Genomic DNA, 18,422 nt, shown 5'->3' on the forward strand with positions numbered 1-18,422 from the left:
CTGCTCTAAGGGGACCATGCTTTGTGCATAAAAGCAGGCCCCTGCCATGAAGCAGCCCCTCTCAAACCTCCCCAAGTTGTCCTTCCTTACACAGCAAAGTCTCTAAGAAGCTCAACCTGCTGGGAAAGCCCATTTCTCTATGACCAAGGACCACAAGAGAGGGAAGGTATACCATGGGCCCCACACAGAAAGAGGTCTTCACTGAAAGCCTTCGAAAGAGAGTCTGCCTTTTCTTTCAGGCATTCCATCATGGCACCTCAAAATCCTGAGATGCTCTTCCACTGCTCCCTCTGAGATGCCAAGAGGCACTTGGCAGTCGAATAGGTCCTTCCCACAGCCCACCTACATGATTCTTGAGGGCCTGCCTGGTGCTGGGGATGGGTGAAGGCAACACAGGCCCCTGGTCTTATGCTCTGATGTCACTGGCTCTTGAGCAAAGGAGGGAAAATGAGAGGGTCCAGGAGACTGCACACAACACCATGTTCTCAAACATCTCCCTGGCCCCCAAGATCACCTTGTCATGGCAATGTCAGCAGAGCATGGCAAGTGCTATCTCAGAAGTCCCTCTGACACCTCAGCAACAGAGAGAGAGCCCATCCATAAACATAATACCTAGAACCAGCATCCTTTAGGAACCAAAACCCCTATGAGTCAATTACTTTGGTATGTGTTAGTGTACTTTTACCTATGTAAAATATAAGAAAAAGATGAATGACATACCTGTATGATTTGGGGCAGTACAGCAACTCGATTTTGAGTGTTTTGGATTATAGCTAGATACTTTTTTTCCAAAAAGAAATTTATAATCCATTTAATAAAAACAATGTGAATTGCCATGTATGGAATTTTTATACTATAAATGTTTTCATTGTCTTGAGTTGTAGTAATGTACATACACTGGCGCTGGTCTCAAATGGGGGATGTCTGGAAGGAAACAGAATACATGATTAGGGGAGTGAGTGTAAGCCACCACCCTAAACAGTTCAATTTCTCACAAACATATATCTCAGCTATATATTTGATTGGATGAATATCAACTAAAACTTTAAAATTAAAGTACCAGAAATTATTAGGGATGACATTTTTTGGTAGACTTGTTTCTGATTCTGCCTTGTGACCTGACAAAGGTGGGATGGTGACTCCTGTTACTGCTTGCTTATTATAGCTATGGCATACAGCGGTGGAAGTACTAAGTACTAAGCCACTAGAAAATTTGAGAAAGGATAAGCAATTCTAGTAGTAAGGATATTTTCACATACATTATAACTAATTTAATATTTTAGGACTGAAACAAATCTAGAAGAATGTACAGACATTCTTCATCATTTTAGGTACTTTAACACCCAATACTACCCTAATCAAATCCATGGGACTTTAGTTTTATAGCCTTTTCCTTGTAGATGAATCTGAAGAATAGAATCAGTATAAACAACTTTATGTCTGAAAGAATTTATCTTTGAGTATCAGACTTGACCAGCTCCACAGAATTAATAACAAGTCCCTTTCTTGGTGCAGCCACATTGGGAAACAGTGTGGAAATTCCTCAAAAAAATTAAAATGGAGCTGCCCTATGACCCTGCAACTGCACTCGGTATATACCAAGAAGATACAGATGTAGTGAAAAGAAGGGCCATCTGTACACCAATGTTCATAGCAGCAATGGCCAAAGTCACTAAAGTGTGGAAATAACCAAGATGCCCTTCAATGGATGAATGGATAAAGATGTGATCCATATACAATATGGATTATTAGGCCTCCATCAGAAAGAATGAATACCCAACTTTTGTATCAACATGAACTGGACTGGAAGAGATTATGCTGAGTGAAATAAGTCAAGCAGAGTCAATTATCATATGGTTTCTTACTTCTGGAGCATAAGGAATAACACAGAGGACATTGGGAGATGGAGGGGAGAAGTGAGTTGAGGGAAATTGGTGGGGGAGACAAACCATGAGAGACTGTGGACTCTGAGAAGCAAACTGAGGGCTTTAGAAGGGAGGCAGGTAGGGGGTTGGGTGAGCCTGGTGATGGGTATTATGGAGGGCACATATTGCATGAAGCACTGGGTGTGGTGCATAAACAATGAATTCTGGAACACTGAAAAGAAATAGAATAATTTAAAAAAAGTCCCTTTCTCCTTTAAATTTCATAATCAATACAAAAAGCTACATGGTATTGGACTTGAGCTACTACTTGCTGTATGTCCATCTCTCTTACTTTCTTTTTTTTTTATTTTCAGCATAACAGTATTCATTGTTTTTGTACCACACCCAGTGCTCCATGCAATCCATGCCCTCTATATTACCCACCACCTGGTACCCCGACCTCCCACCTTTTATATACCTGGAGGCACTTGCATGAGGCAGACAAGTTCTCAATAAAGAACTTTAGTCTCAATATATTAAAGTATACTATGTTTTCCACAGTGAATATAGACTTTTTATCAAATCAGAATCAAGTTCTGAAAAAAATACCCATATACAGATAGCTAACAAATACACAGCCCGGTACCTCTAGAGGTTAGTACTTCTACATATTTCAAAAGGCATCAAGTTTTTGCTGCTTTCCCCTGATCAAAGCATGCACATTTGTGTGTATGTAAGTAAATACCCAAAGACAACTGAATTAGTAGTCCACATTCACCACATGGATTAATGCCTGTTGTGATCTCTTTCCCTCCCAAATTGTTTCTGATTATTCACTTTAACTAATTTTGCCTGCTTTCCAATAATAGGGAGAAGAAAATTTGCTTCCCCACCCCAGCACCAATCAAAGAGATACTTATGTCCTGTGAGCCTTCATTTTTCATAGGGGAAAACAAACAAACAAACAAACAAAAACCCAAAAACCCTGAGCAGTGAAACTAGAAATTCCCTCATGTTTCCTTCCTTTCTGGAGCTTACTGCCCTTAGGTTGCACAGTTGCCCAAATATTGGCCCCTCCATAAGAAGCTGTAAGTAGCACGTAGTGGATGAAAGATCCAGGATATAAGGAAGGGCTACTCTGGGCAGTTGCATGGCCTGGGATGGTCTGCCTCACCACTGGGCAAGGTCTGGGGTCTGGGGTCACCATACCTCAACACCGTTAAGAGAAGACTTCAACAAGAATGTTTATTTCAACATCTTTGCATGAGAAAATAAACACTGTCTTCAATAAACAGTTTCAATTAAAAATTAAAATTTTAAAACTTAATTTTAAATATAATTATACCAAGAAGAATCATGACACATGTTGAATTATTTTAGGAGCCACAGTCTTCCTGACGTACAAATAAATAGTTTGTACAAATAGGTAAAATCATTTATTAGGAAACTTTAAACCTCTTACAATAAAGTTACCATTAAATATAAGAATAAAGTGACTATTTTGCTTAAAAATAAACAAAGGTCACTTTGAAAGAGAATGGCAGCTTCCCTGTGGACATCCTCTATACCCAGCCCAATCAGTACTTACCAAGTACAAGTTTGTAGATTTTGCTAACATGGTAAATGATGGAAATAAATGAGGAAGACAATATTTTCAAAACAGTGTAAAAGGAACTTTAAAACAAGTATCTTGATTCTCCTTATTCTTCCACTCTAATTTGTAGCCTTTGGATAATATGTGGGAAAGAACATATATACATTTAAATTTTAACTTAAATGTCTACTGAAATAAAATGCTATCTTATTAAAATTCCTATCCAAAATTTAAAAAAAGTCATGGTGACAAATAATGGTGACAATCATGTAATGTAATCCTATCTTAAAACTCAAATTATGCTAAGAATGAATATTTCAAAACTAAATGGTTCACTTTGTTAAAAATATTCTTACTGAGTATTAAAAAAATCACCCAATGGTATCATGTTTTTAAACTCATTCTACTCATCATGCCTGTATTTTATCCTACCAGTTCTCTCTAATGACTTAGCATTCTTTCTTGTCTTCTCTCCTCTCTCATTTCCTTTCACCAGCACCAAAAACACAAAGACTCCAAAGTCCTGAGAGCAGACTGGAGTATCCCTTTGCCTTCTAGAAGCTGTGCATTTTGACCCTACTGGTCCATTCCACCTGCCCAATAGGCAAGATTGCCCAATAGGACAGTGCAGTCAGGAAGGGAGGCAAGGACAGAATCTTGAGGGATAGCAGAGAGAAAGAATCACCTTAAGAAAACTGGCAAGAATTCCTATCTTACATTGAGGTCTTCCATCCATTTTGAGTTTAATATTTTGTTCTAATAACACAACTCTGGGTGGGCTCCAAGATGGCTCCTCAGTGGGGACACATCACCAGGAAGACCACACCATGATTAGAATTTAGAATCTTCGGCACCCCCACCCCAACCCCTACATTCCCCCAGAGAGGGGAGGGGGCTAAAAGCAGAGCACATCTATGTAAGGAAGCCTCCATAAAAATCCTCATAGCAGAGACGCCTGGGTGGCTCAGTTGGTTAAGCAGCTGCCTTCGGCTCAGGTCATGATCCCAGCATCCTGGGATCTAGTCCCACTTCGGGCTCCTTGCTCAGCAGGGAGCCTGCTTCTCCCTCTGCCTCTGCCTGCCATTCTGTCTGCCTGTGCTCGCTCTCTCCCCCTCTCTCTCTTTGATAAATAAATAAAATCTTTAAAAAAAATCCTCATAGCAGGGGTTTCAGGAAACTTCCAGGTAAGTAAACATATCCAGGTACCAGGAGGGGGATAAAACCCAGCTCCACAGGAATAGACATTCCTGTGCTTGGGACCCTCCCAGACTGTGCCCTTTGTGTCTCTGCATCTGACTGTTCATCTGCATCCTTTATCATATCTTTCATAAATTGCAAATGAAAACAAATGTTTCCCAGAGTTCTGCGAGCCACTCAGTTGAACCAGAGGAGGAGTTGAAGGAACCTCTGATTTGTAGCCAAGTTGTAGAGAAGTTGTGGGTAACCTGGGCCCCTCCTACTTATGACTGGCACCTGAATGTGATGGAACAGTCTCACGGGACTGAGCCCTTAACCTGTGGGATCAGATGCCATATCAAGGCAGACAGTGTCAAAGCTGAGTAAAACTACAGGACACCCAGCTGGTGTTGCAGAGTTGCCTGGTGAGGGAAAAATCCACGGCCTCAGCCACAGTGTTAGAAGTGAAGTGTTCTGTGTGAATATGGTAATATGAAAGCAGATGGGAGAACTGAAATGTTTGCTTGACATACACTCTCACACAAAATATTATGTATGCCAGGTCTTTGCTGATGTGATATAGCACATATTCAAGTTCTAGTGAAATATCATAAAGAGTAAACTCAAAAAACAAACAAACAAACAAGCAAACATACAAAATATGGATGAGCTGGGAGAAAATAAGCAATGTTTCCTCTTTCCTATCAAGAGAAAGACCATTCCTGAATTATCCAAGATTTTGCTTTTACCTGAATAACCATACAGTTCAATAGTACTTGAAGGAAAAAGCATGTTTGGTCCTCAGCGATCCTTTCCCCTGATATGGCCGGCAAGAGTGGAGTGATTCTTGTGGATATATCTTTGCTCCAGAGTGGGGAAAAAAAGGAGTTCTTTCACCAACGTTCAAAGGGTTTTTAAAAAATGGCCTTCATTAAAATACATCGGCCCCTCCTTTGGAACCTGCTCACGCGACACTCCAGGCCAGCGAGCATCAAGGGGTTGGAAATACAGTACAAAGTCCCATGAAGCCACCTCTCCCTCTAAACTATTCTTCTCTCTGCCAAATTCTGCTTCGGTCAGCCTAAGGATCAAATACCTGTCTTTGGGCAATAAAGTGATGTGCATTAATCAATCATTGGCCCTAACTGGCAAGTTCCTTAAAAACTCATGGGACACAGATGGTTGCCATGACTTTCCCAGGAAGCAGCTACTGTCTTTCCATGAATGCGGCATGAAAATACAGGGCTGGGTGAGCAGATGAATGTCTACTCGTGAAACAATCATGCTGAGGACAATAAACAGTAGTTTTGGATGGCAGATTTAAATTTCATTCACAGCCAAGGAAACACTTCAGATACATGATGTGTCTCCACTTCCTGCTGTTTCCAACATCTGAGTCCTCCCTTCCATTCCTGTTTCCACCACTTCAGTAAATGTCTCCCGTCCTCATTGCATATAAAAAAGGCTCGGATTCTTTCTATTCTAATGTCTGTAAGACATTACTGTGAACAAGAGCAGGGGATAATTCCTCCTCCAAACCCATCTACGAAATAAAGGGTTCTATTCAGGATCATGACAAGCTGAGGAATCCCTCAAGAGAACTTCCAGAGTCATTTCAACCTGTAAGGCTGGCTAAAATCTTCCTCACCATCTGCCACACCAGGGCTAGGACTGATGAGTGTCTCCACCATGCAGGTCCCTCTGGATGACATGATCGCTGGGAAACCAGGCACGAGGCAAGCAAAAATCAGCACCTGCTCTTCTGCAAAGTTTGTCTGAAGTGCTTGAAGCCACAGAAGAAACAGATTGACTCCTTCAGATCTTACCTAAAAACAAAATTAAAGGTGACAAAATTAAACACATGTTTATGCAGAGATGCACTGCAATGCAGATTCAGTTCTGAGAAAGAAAAACTAGAAGTTAAAGGTACCGTTAAACTCCTGCACCAAGTTCTTAGTGACAAGAAATCAGGCGTGCTGCAAGAAGCCCAAGGGTGAAGAGTTGGGGTCTGGAGCCACAGTGCCTGGTTCCAATGCAGGCTCTGCTTTTTGCTTTTTGCTTGCTTAGCTGTGGCCAGTGGAGAACCACCAAACTTCTCCCTTTGCATCAGTCTCTACCTCTGAAAAATAAGGATGATAAAAGAATTTACCACAAAGTGTTTGCACAGGGATAAGTGACTTACAACAGTGCCTGTATCATCAACTGTCATTTAATCACAAAAATAATGCAAAGACAATCGTCCTCCAAATTTACAGTGTGCTTTGAATAGGGTTTTTTCTATAATATGCTTATGTATCATGGAAAGTTCTTGAAAAATCTCAGAGCTAAATAAGACCTTAAAGACCTGGCTCAGTTATTTGACCTTGAAGCACATTCATCAGGCATTTCTACACCAGCCCTCCTTTTTTTTTTTTTTTTGCCTGTGCAGGTAGCTACCTTGAGGGCTGCCGCCAAATCATCACTTCCACAAAGAACCATTCAGAAATTTCTGGAACTCATATCATTGCTGGACTTCTGGCATAAGTCCATTGTTCCTGGTGGATGCTTCCAGTAGTAGGAAATGGAACATGCTCAATGAGGGCAGGGTGTTGTGTTTGACTTGCCCACTGCCATATCTCTAGCACCTAGAAAGGTGCCTGAAACACATAGCTGGCATCCAGTAAATGTGTGCAATAAATGAGTGAACTAGACAAAAATAGATATGCACTGATAGACGTGGCCTGTGAATTACAGCTTCAAAAGCAGGAGAGTATTGAGAGTCCTACATGGTAGGTTGCATGGCACTGAGTTAAAGAAAATGGGTCGTACAATCAGACCAAAGTTTAAACCTCGAAAGTTGTGCGATCTTGGACAAGTCACCTACAAGAACAAAGACCCCTGTTTTCTATTGATAACAGCTGGGAAGAGAGAATCCATTTCAGAACGAAAGGGGACACAGGACGGCTGTGTACGACACTTATATTGTGGTCAAGATGGCAGTGTAAATTCACTTCATGGAGTCCCACACCATCATCCCCCACTACCATTTGAAATACATGGTAATAAGAGATGAAATATATATATATTTTTTCAGTGTAACAGTATTCGTTGTTTTTGCACCACACCCAGTGCTCCATGCAACCCGTGCCCTCTCTAATACCCACCACCTGGTTCCCCCAACCTCCCACCCCATACCCCTTCAAAACCCTCAGATTATTTTTCAGAGTCCATAGTCTGTCATGGTTCACCTCCCCTTCCAGTTTCCCTCAACTCCCTTCTCTCCATCTCCCCTTGTTCACCATGCTATTTGTAATGCTCCACAAATAAGTGAAACCATATGATAATTGACTCTCTCTGCTTGACTTTTTTCACTCAGCATAATCTCTTCCTGGAAGAGATTATATATATATTTTTAAAAGATTTATTTACTTACTTATTTATTTGACAGAGAGAGATCACAAGTAGGCAGAGAGGAAGAGAGAGAGAGAGAGAGAGAGAGAGAGGAGGAGGAAGAGGGCTCCCTGATGATGCAGGACTCAATCCCAGGACCCTGAGATCATAACCTGAGCTGAAGAGACAGGCTTAACCCACCCACTTAGCCACCCAGGTGCCCCTAGATTAAACACATATATTTTTTAAAGATTTTATTTATTTATTTGGCAGACAGAGATCACAAATAGGCAGAGAGGCAGGCAGAGAGAGAGGAAGGGAAGCAGGCTCCCTGCTGAACAGAGAGCCTGATGTGGGGCTCAATCCCAGTACCCTGGGATCATGCCTTCAAGCCGAGCCGAAGGCAGAGGCTTTAACCCACTGAGCCACCCAGGCACCCCTAGATTAAATATATTTTTTTTTAAGAGAAGAGAAAAGTTAGCAAGTGAACCTCGGTAAAAAACAAAACAAAACAAACAAAACCCAAAACTGACAAACATCTCCATGAAGCAGCAACCGCAGAAATTCTCAGTGATGCACAGATGTGTAGCGACAGGAAAAGATGTCTGGAGGCTGACTTCAAGGGGGACAAGTCGCTCCCACTGGAGATAAAGGCAGACAGAAAGGCCTGCTCGCTTGCTGCCTGAAGCCACAACTTCAACTGGGCTGCGGACTTGATTGCACACCACTTGCTTCACCAGAACACTGTGAGGTTTCCAGTAGCTCATTACATCTAAACACTACTGCCTCCTTTAACAAGGTTTCCCTTCCGGATTGCCCCTGACTTACAGGGATAGGCAGTAGGTGTCCCTCCACGTGCTCCTTCCAAATTCTCTCCTCTCTCTGCTTTCTTCTGATCCACTTTTTATTTATGGGCTAGCTTTACAGGATATCCCTTCTGTGATTAAACAGGTCTTAATAATTCTACCTTTTGTAAAGGAAGCCTTCCCCAATTATTTAGATGTTGATAAATATTTACCTCTGAATCTCCATAAATCATCACTTTATATGGCACCAACATGTAGAAAATAAGAATGAAGTTACCCAATTTTCAGAATGAACCATACAAATGACAACCTACCATCTAAAGCCAGAGACAGAAAGAGAACATCTGCATAAACTAAAGTAATGCGGGTTCCTTATTCATTCATATTTATTATGCAAAATGGAAGTTTTAGGAAGATTAGAATAATGCATACTTGTTCTATTATATAGGCAACTAATCCTCTGTAAATGGTAATGTATCCATAACTCCATCTCCAATCTAGAATTTCTGAACACGAGGAGAGGGTATTAAAATCTCCTCTGTGGGAGGCAGAGCATTACAGTGTCTGGCTCCGGCCTTCCTGCTGCAGGATGAGACTTGCAAATGGAATTCACAAAACATTTCTGGGCTTTAGAAGACATCGGAAAACTAGCAAAGGACTTAGAAAATGGTAGGAAAGGAAGCAGGAAGAGGGAGGTGGCAGAAACAAGTGAGCCAAAACCTGATCTGTAAGCAACAAGCTCAAGAGAAACAAATCAGGGTGCCAGAGAACAAATGCCATTTTCACTGCAGGATCTCTACAGGCCTGTGCCCTCCAGACCCCGTTCCCACCACACGGTAAGTTGGGGGAACTGAACCTGAGATTTCCTTAATAAACCAGGACCCTCAAATGGAACCAAAGTGATCCCAACCAAGAACACTCCCAGCCTCCTGGCAAAGGAAAGACAAACCCTCCAGGAAAAAACAGACAGACAAACAAACAAACAAACAAAAACACCAAAAAACAGAATTAAAAGAGATTACATCTATGTTCCAATAAAGCTGGTCTCAAAATCCCTTCACAGAGCATGCAAGAAATGAGGCCACTGTGAGAGACAGAAGACTGAGGGAAAATGAAGACTTTAGACACTGGAATGATCAGATACAGAATAGAAAATATTACATGTTAATTGTTTAAGAACACAAAAGAGGTTTAAAAATGAAGAAGGATCAAGAGCCTATCAAAAGCAACAGGCCAAGTGTGAACATGGAACTGAAGGAAGTTAAACAGGGACCAAAAATCACTGAGACGTAAAACACAACAGAAAACACACCAGAATGGTGGGGCAGTAGATGAGCCCCGAATGAAGGACTTCACAACACTGCACCAAGAAGTGAAGACATTCCCCAGAATGCAACACAAGGAGGCAGGAGAAGAGGATGAAAGCCAGCTTGAGAGACACGAACAACAGACGGGAGGTTTAAATAAGAATCCTGGGATGTACAGCAGAAGGACAGAGTCAAAATTTCAGAAGAAAACAGCTGAGGATATTACAGAAATGATAAATCCAGAAATACAGGAAATGCACAGATACCAAGCAAGATGAGAAATCTTCAATTAAACATTTTGTGGTAAAGCTATAGAACACCAAAAACTAAGAAAAGGTTTTAAGGAAAAGGCATTTAAAGGAATGAACAGGGTGGAAACAGGGTTTAAAGCTGCTACAGTGGTAAGGAGATGCTAGTAAAATGGTACCTGTAAAGGGTGACAGGAGTATTTTTACTGCCACTACTGCTAATACTGTGTCTAATGCACATAACAACTGAAGACTGCGAAGGTTAAACTGGAGCAGAAAAAAATTAAACGAATTATGACCCTCAAAAGAAGGATCATGTCGGGGAGCCTGGGTGGCTCAGTGGGTTAAGCCTCTGCCCTCAGCTCAGGTCATGATCCCAGGGTCCTGGGATCGAGCCCCGCATCGGGCTTTCTGCTCTGCAGGGAGCCTGCTTTCTCCTCTCTCTGCCTGCCTCTCTGCCTACTTGTGATCTCTGTCTGTCAAATAAATAAATAAAATCTTTTTTAAAAAAAAAGAAGGATCATGCCAATGAATTTCACAACTCTGGTGATCACTTTAAAAGCATCTCTTCTTTTTATCATAGCATTTGCATCATGTCCAGGATGAGATATTACAGCACACATGATAGAATATTTTAAAACAATAGTCCATTTTGCTCAAACTCCATGTTGAAAGCAAACGACTCTGTCAAACACTTTGAAGAAGGTAAAAGTAGTGGAACCATGTTTTGTCAAGAAAGCCCAGGGAGAAAAGCAGGTAGTAAAACCAAGTAGCAGTATCGAGGAAGGGCAGCTTCAGGAAGAAAATGAACACCGTTTTCTTCTGCTTTGTTCTCTTTTTTGTTTTCTTGTTGTCGGTATTTTTTTTTTTTTTGGTCTTTCCCAGAAATCACTTCATATATATACATTTATCTGTTCAACTTCAGTGAAAGTTGGGAGGAAAAGGTGCCAGAACTTTTGAATGGTTGTCTTCAGCTGAGTGCTTATTTTCTTCCTTCAGTTTCTCTGGGGTTTCCCACTATTCTTCAATAAACATGTGTTGCTTTCTGGCAGGGTAAAGCCAAATGCATTTTTAAAAGAAGTAATGGCAGGTCATCCATCCATCCAGATCAGGAGAGAGCCCATACCAGAAAAGGCAGAGAGAGTAGTAGAATCCCCTCTGTGAGTTCCTGCCCTCTTGGTCTTTCCTCAGCCCTTGCTCTCTGCTATGTCTCTCCAGTCACACCCCAAACCCAGAGAAACAAAAGGACTCTTCAAAACTTAAACCCTGTGAGAAGGGCCACGCAGAGGCAAGGAGAGCCCTGTAAGACTCTGAGCCATGTGGTCTGTATCTGAGACTGCACATCTCCTTGAGCCACGTTCCATTCCCTCCATGCCTAATGTTGGCCTTGTGTTCTACAGAAGCAGTCAGGGCATCCATACACTCCTCTCTGTGTGCTTTTCTGTATACCTGATCCCATCTCAACCCACAACATCCAGCAGCATGCACCATCTGTCATCTCCCTTCAGTCAACCTGCAAATAGGTAAACACAGCCTGTAAAACCCACCCTTGTCCAAGCTATGTCTGGAGTTATGATCGTCTGTGTCTTTACCATCAAACTTTCTAAAAGGCTATTCTTGTGTGTGACCTCCATGGTCTCACGCCCAGTCACTCTATCTCTCTGTCTGGCTTAGGACTCCACTACTCACCTCCCATTTTCTTTCAGTACTCAGTGACAACCTCCTCGATCTACCCCCACCCCCTAATCAAGCTGCTTTGCAACTTTTCACATCATCGAACATTGCTGACATTTCATTCCTTGAAATCTCTCTTCTCTAGACATCTGTGCAAAAATGCCTTCCTGGCATCAAAGCCACGTCCCTCCCCTTCCATCCACTACTCCTTTATTCTTCCCCTTTATCTGCCCAAGAAAAGAAGGAATTACCCTAAATCCTTAACTGTCACTCTCTCTACAAGGAATATATCCCTTGGCAACAGCATGATTGCATCTCTCTTCCCCCAAGCACCCATTCCTACATTTTGATTGTCCAACCAGAACCTACACCTGCACGTCCAACAGACACCTCAACTCAGATTGCCTAAAGCTGCACTCCTCCTCTTACCTCCTGCACCTGGCTCCCTTCCTGAGTTGCCACGACTGTTGTGGCAGTTGACACATCAGACTCAACATTCTGAAAGCACAGAGACACCCCTAAGCCTACTGCAGCATTTTTTTTCCATAGCCGAGATATGGAAGCAGCCCAAGTGTCCAGCAACAGAAGACAAAGTGGTACATACACACAATGGTATATTACTCAGCCATCAAAAAGGATGAGATCCTGATATTTACAACAGTATGGATGTACCTAGAGGGTATTGTGCTAAGCAAAATAAGTCAGACAGAGAAAAACAAATACTGTATCTCCAGGGATGAATCCTTAAAAAATGCCCTACATATTCAAGTTTTAAGGCAGGACCAGAAGCAACAGTTTTAGCATATATCACCACGATATAAAATAAAATCTTTAAGATAAAAAGGAAATAATAGGACAACAGCAATTAGGGTAAAAAGACTTAACAACTGTCTTGCTCAACTTCACCAGCACCACACCAGCTACACGTCTGACCCCCAGACCAGCATAGCAGGTGTGAGGACAGGTCCAAGCAGAGAAAGTGTTACGTGTCGCATTTTTTGAAAAATGATAAACAGAAGGGATGCCTGGGTGACTAGGCTGGTTGAGCGGCCAACTCTTGATCTCAGCTCGGATCTTGATCTCACGGTGGTGAGTTTGAGTTCCACACTGGGCTCTGCACTGGGTGTGGAGCCTGCTTTAAACTAAACTAAACTAAACTAAACTAAAATAACACCTCTGTCAAAAGTACGTGAATTTACAACTTACATGTAAGTCAAGTTCTACTTGTTCTAAGACAGCATGAAAACCAAGATGTCGTTATCAAGACAGGGAGCAAGATAAATTGTGTATTCCATGTGCCGTGAGATGACTCCAACTGCATCCAAGTCAGCCATGGCCCTCCACACATCTGCAAGAGAGGGTATATTATCCACATTAGCACAGAGGAAACCAAGGCTCAGAGAGGTTAAAAAAAAAAAAAGAGTCCAATATCATATCATCATTTAGCAGCATAGCCAGAATGTATAGGAATTACCTCAAAACAGGCCACACTAGTGGAAGAATACCGTAGTGTGGAGTTATGAAAACCCAGGTAGAACGCTGCCTCAGAAAGGCAGATAATCAATAAAAAAAAAAATAAAGAGGCGCCTGGGTGGCTCAGTCGGTTAAGCATCTGCATTGGGCTCAGGTCATAAATAATCCTGGGATCTTGCCCTATGTCAGACTTCCTGCTCAGCAGGGAGTCTGCTTCTCCCTCTGCCTCTGCTCCCCATTCATTCTCATAAACAAACAAATCAATAAAATCTTACCCAAAAAAAAGAAAAAAAGAAAGATTATAAGCTTACAATAAAGATATGAATGATGAGTCAAAGCTTTCAGTGACACACCCACACCTGCCTACAGTTCTCTGGCTAAAACATGGGTGGAATTGATGGGGTTAGAAGAACAGGAGGCACATAGGCCCGGACAGCACAGCCCCAGCAGATGCAGAATCCTGGTGTAGGTTTAGCTAGCTTTCATTGTCCTTTAAAATGTCAAAGCTAAAGAAATCTGGTAGGGTTATTGAAGTCTGATCCTGGGGGATGCCTGGTTGGCTCAGTCTGTTAGGCAGCAGCCTAACATGACTCAGGTCATGATCACAGGGTCCTGGGATCAAGTCCGGCATCAGACCCCTTACCCAACCAGAAGCCTGCCTCTCCCTCTGCCTGTTGCTCCCCCTGCTTGTGCTCTCTCACTGACAAATTAATAATCTTTAAAAAGAAAGTAGAAAGAAAAAAAAGAAAAGAAAAATAAAATCTGATCCACAGTATAGAACAACACAAAGGATGGTACTTTCTTGGGCTGATTTCTGTTTGTTTGATTTTAAGTAGGTTCCACAGCCAGCACGGACACTAGTGCAGGGTTTCATCTCAGGACCCTAAGACCATAAACTGAGCCAAAGGCAGACAATCGATTAAGCCACCCAGGCACCCCACTTTCTTGGGTTCTAATGGGACTTTTCCTAGGTTCTAATCCTAGCTGTACTGGCTGCCAGGGGGAATGAAGTCCAGCACCACAAGAAAAGCATCCCAAGGCAGCAGTCCTCTGCAGAAGATTTGCTGGTGGCTGCCATCATCAAAGAGTCAGTGGGTGAAGTTGTTGAAGCACAGTGGGAACAATGATAGCCACTGACTTTTGGGTGTCACTGAATCATCCTACTCATCTTCAGGAAGCCTGGCCCTTCTCCAGTCAACGCAGAAAAAGCAAACTTGTTAGAAGAACAGGGGAGGGGGTCATCTCCCTCCCTCCCAGAAACTGAAGCAACCAGCCAAACAGTGCAGCACTGGAGTAAAAATAAAAATATGAAGGAATGTGGCTGCACCTGGGTAGCTCAGTCTGTTAAGCATCTGCCTTTGGGTCAGGTCCTGATCCCAGAGACCTGGGATCTGAGACCCACATCAGGCTCCATGCTCAGTGAGGAGTCTCCCTTTCCTTCTCCCTCTGCCCCTGCTCCTAGCTCATTCTCTCTCTCTCTCAAATAAATAAAATATTTAAAACAAGAAATTTAAAAATGAAGAAATGAATCAAAATGCAGAATTCAGAAACAGAACTACAGATATAAAAACTACATATAAAAACCTGAAATATGACCCAGTGAGTGAGGAAGGATTATTAAATCATGATACTGTATGAATTGATTGCCAATTTTTTCTTAGAACATAGAGCACACTGCACTACATAAAAACGAAAACACAAAATTAGGATTGAATACAAAAACAAAATTATCAGTGTTATTCCATCAAGTGTTCCTCTAACCTACTGATCAAAACCTCAGTTCATCCTCCAAAAGAATCTGGGCACCACCTCAGCACACATGAACACATTTTCAGGCCACAGTTCACACTGCTCCAGTCCCCACTCTAAGTCCTGAGCCATGGGCTCCTCCAGGCAAAGCCACCACCAACTAGGCCCCTGCCCTAGAAATCCCCAAACCCAACCACTTCACAACAGGGAGACTCAGGGAGATTCAAATGGGCAGAAACGTGGGACTTTGACTTTTTTTTTTTAATTAAAAGAAAAATACAGCAAGAAACATTTCTAGCACAAAGTGAAGAGCTAATCTTTCACAATGTCGAGAGTATTAGAATTATCAATACACCATCAGTAGTTTGATAGGTCAAACAGGCCAAAAGCTGGAAACACAAGAGGAAATGCTCACAGCAAACAGACCTGAAATCCAGGGCCTGGACCGGCTGACATGGCTCTGCCACTTACCACAGCGAGAAAGTGTAACTTTCCTGGGCCTCAACTTCCCTCCTGGCCAGCAGGAAAGTGGCAACACCACAAAATTCATATCTGGTCGGGGATTACGTGAAAGGAGAATGCTCAGTGAGAGCCCCGCCACACCGCCCGTCCAGCCACAGTCTGTGCCCAGTGAATGGGAATTTCCTCTACGGCAGCCACACGAAGAGATGAAGGATCTGCACAGGATGCCTGTTTATTTATCAGTCACAAAACCACGTTCTGCCATAAACAGAGAGGGCAAGAGACCCCAAGAGATGGGAATATCCCTCACCCTTGCCTGGACCAGGCTTTCAAGACAAGTTGGAAAGCCCACAGCAGCTCTGCCACTGACTCTGAATGAGCCTTTGGAAGACAACACCATCCCAAACAACAGTTTAATTTACTTCTCTTTAAAAAGCAGTGAGACAAGGTCTTGGCCACATCTTCATAAATTAACAGCTTAGGAGGCTAAACCCCAATGATTTAGTTATGTCCCCAGCAGGCACACCTCCACTCGTGGGCAGCTTCAGGGAGAAAGGGTGCCTCCCCATCCATGAGGACACCCTCTGACATTCATCTGAAGATGCTTCCTACCCATGGGCATTTACTCCCTGGAACCCCCCCATCTAAGTTCCTCTCTGGATGCTGCACGAGGCAACTTCCTCACACCCCCATCACCACTGGTGACACCGCAGCTACCCCCGAGCCTTCAAGCAGGGTGCACCTGTCTTTGCTGCCAAGCGTCCCATCAGCCCAGCTCCATCACTGATTTCTGTACCCATAATTAATTAACTTATGCATGTATGTATTTATTTATTTTTACAGCTTCATTTATTTTAGGGAGAGATACACAGAGAGAGAGATACAGAGAGAGCACACACACACAAATACAGGGAGATAGAACCTCCAGCAGATTCTACACTGAGAGCAGAGCACACCTCAGGGCTCAATCCCACCACCCTGAGATCATGACCTTAGCTGAAACCAAGAGTTGGATGCTTCAACGACTGAGCCACCAGGCACCCCTCTGTACCCTTAATCTTAAGAAAAGACAGACACCACTTCTTTCTGTCAGCCACGGCCTCATAAGCCATCTGTCACACAGCCAAAGTTTCCAGAGGGTAGGACCAGGTCTGCAACACCAGTGATGCCAGAGTATCTCCATAAAACTACAATCTAGTGAGTACCAGGCTCTGCTCTAAGCTCCTAATATGGCCTTCTATTTTGTACCCCTCACAGACCTACATGCTAGGTATTATCCACAGTGCACAGAGGAGGACACTGAGGTCCATGGCTTACCCAAGCGATCTACATTTATGTGGCAGCAGCAGGGGCCTGAACCCAAGTCTGTGACTCCAAGGCCCCTCCGTCAACTCTGTTACTCATGCAGCCCGAACACAGTCATCAAATACCTCCCTAAACCCTCATCCCTCCTGTGAAAAAGCATGGTCTTCTGCCATTTCCCAGATGGGAAGAAAGCCGGCGTGAGCCAGATATAGTGACCTGCCCATGATGGTACAGGCGATGTCCCCCCTGTTCTCCCCCCAACACCCATGTCATTCTGCACAAGGCTCCATGGGGTCCTTCATGCTTCCAGTGGAAAACTCTGGTGAGACCACCAGTCTCCTGGCAGGCCTTCATCTTGACCCTGGAGGACAGGACCAGTTAGGAGAAACCGGCTAGTTAAGCCTCTGAAATGGCGTCCTACCACCCAGGAAAACCCCCTTATCTCCAGGGCATCGCCCATGTGAATTAGCTGGCTTTGTAGAGGGCTCCACAAGCACCAGCCTTGCTGAGTCACTTTCTCTAAGGTGGTGGCTGAGACAAAAAGGACCAGGAAAGAAAGGCATAGGCTGTTGTGGAACTCCAGTGCCTTGGCATCAACAATTAATGTGAGCAGCTGCCTCTGCTCACCAGATCTGCATTTTATGTGGGGCACACTGTTCAAAGTTTACACCCCCCATCTCTGTAACCTTCACGACAACCCCTGGAGCTCCCTGCACCATCATTACCACCTCACAGACAAGGAGACAAGGCATGAGGGGTGTGTAGAATGATGCAGCTCTGTGCTGGGGCCAACCTGGGGAGGACTCCCACAGGCTTGCTCTTCCCACTGCTGCAGAAGCAGCTGAAAACAACGAGTTTTTCAGTTTGCATTATGTAGAGTGGAAACGTCCACCATAATGGTCATTCAATTTTTAATGGGTTATTCCTCAGGATAAAAACAGTTCCAAAAAATAATTTCCGAGAAGTTCAACATATTCCTCCTTCCAGGTGCCTGGAATGTGATGGAATGTTGTTAAAATAAGTTCTGGCCCATCAGTATGCCAGACAGAAACTGGAAGTAAGCTGTTGCAGGTCCCCAAAGGCTCCGTCACAACCCTAAGGAGAAGACATATAACTTTCACTGTCCCAAAGTGGTTATGTTTAAAAAAAAAAAAGGCACAGGTGGAACATTTTAAATTACAGACTTTCAATGCAGGGGCAGTGGGGGCAGGGGGGTGGTGTCCCCCAACTACCCCCAAATGTTTCAGCTATATATAGTGACTTACCAAAGTGACTCATCACAAGTACCTACAAGGCGACTGACAGGCAACTGACCGATGAGGAAGGTATTCGGACTGCTTAACAAAACCAACACAACTTAGAATTTTCATTATTAAGAAGAGAAAACCATTTAT

General features: G+C 43.2%; 1 pseudogene across 1 annotated transcript in view; it reads right to left on the reverse strand.

Annotated features, from left to right (window-relative positions):
- Positions 1-896: 896 nt before the first annotated feature.
- LOC309864166 (piggyBac transposable element-derived protein 5 pseudogene) overlaps positions 897-18,422 on the reverse strand; it is a 36,712-nt pseudogene continuing 19,186 nt past the window's right edge. The window contains exons 3-5 of the transcript XR_014316695.1: positions 13,246-13,387; positions 6,284-6,461; positions 897-924 (exon numbers count right to left, since the gene is read on the reverse strand). The product of XR_014316695.1 is annotated as a piggyBac transposable element-derived protein 5 pseudogene (transcript). The remainder of the gene's footprint in view (positions 925-6,283; positions 6,462-13,245; positions 13,388-18,422) is intronic.

The sequence above is a fragment of the Mustela nivalis genome (assembly GCF_964662115.1).
Source record: "Mustela nivalis genome assembly, chromosome: 5".
Classification (NCBI taxonomy): Eukaryota; Metazoa; Chordata; class Mammalia; order Carnivora; family Mustelidae; genus Mustela; species Mustela nivalis.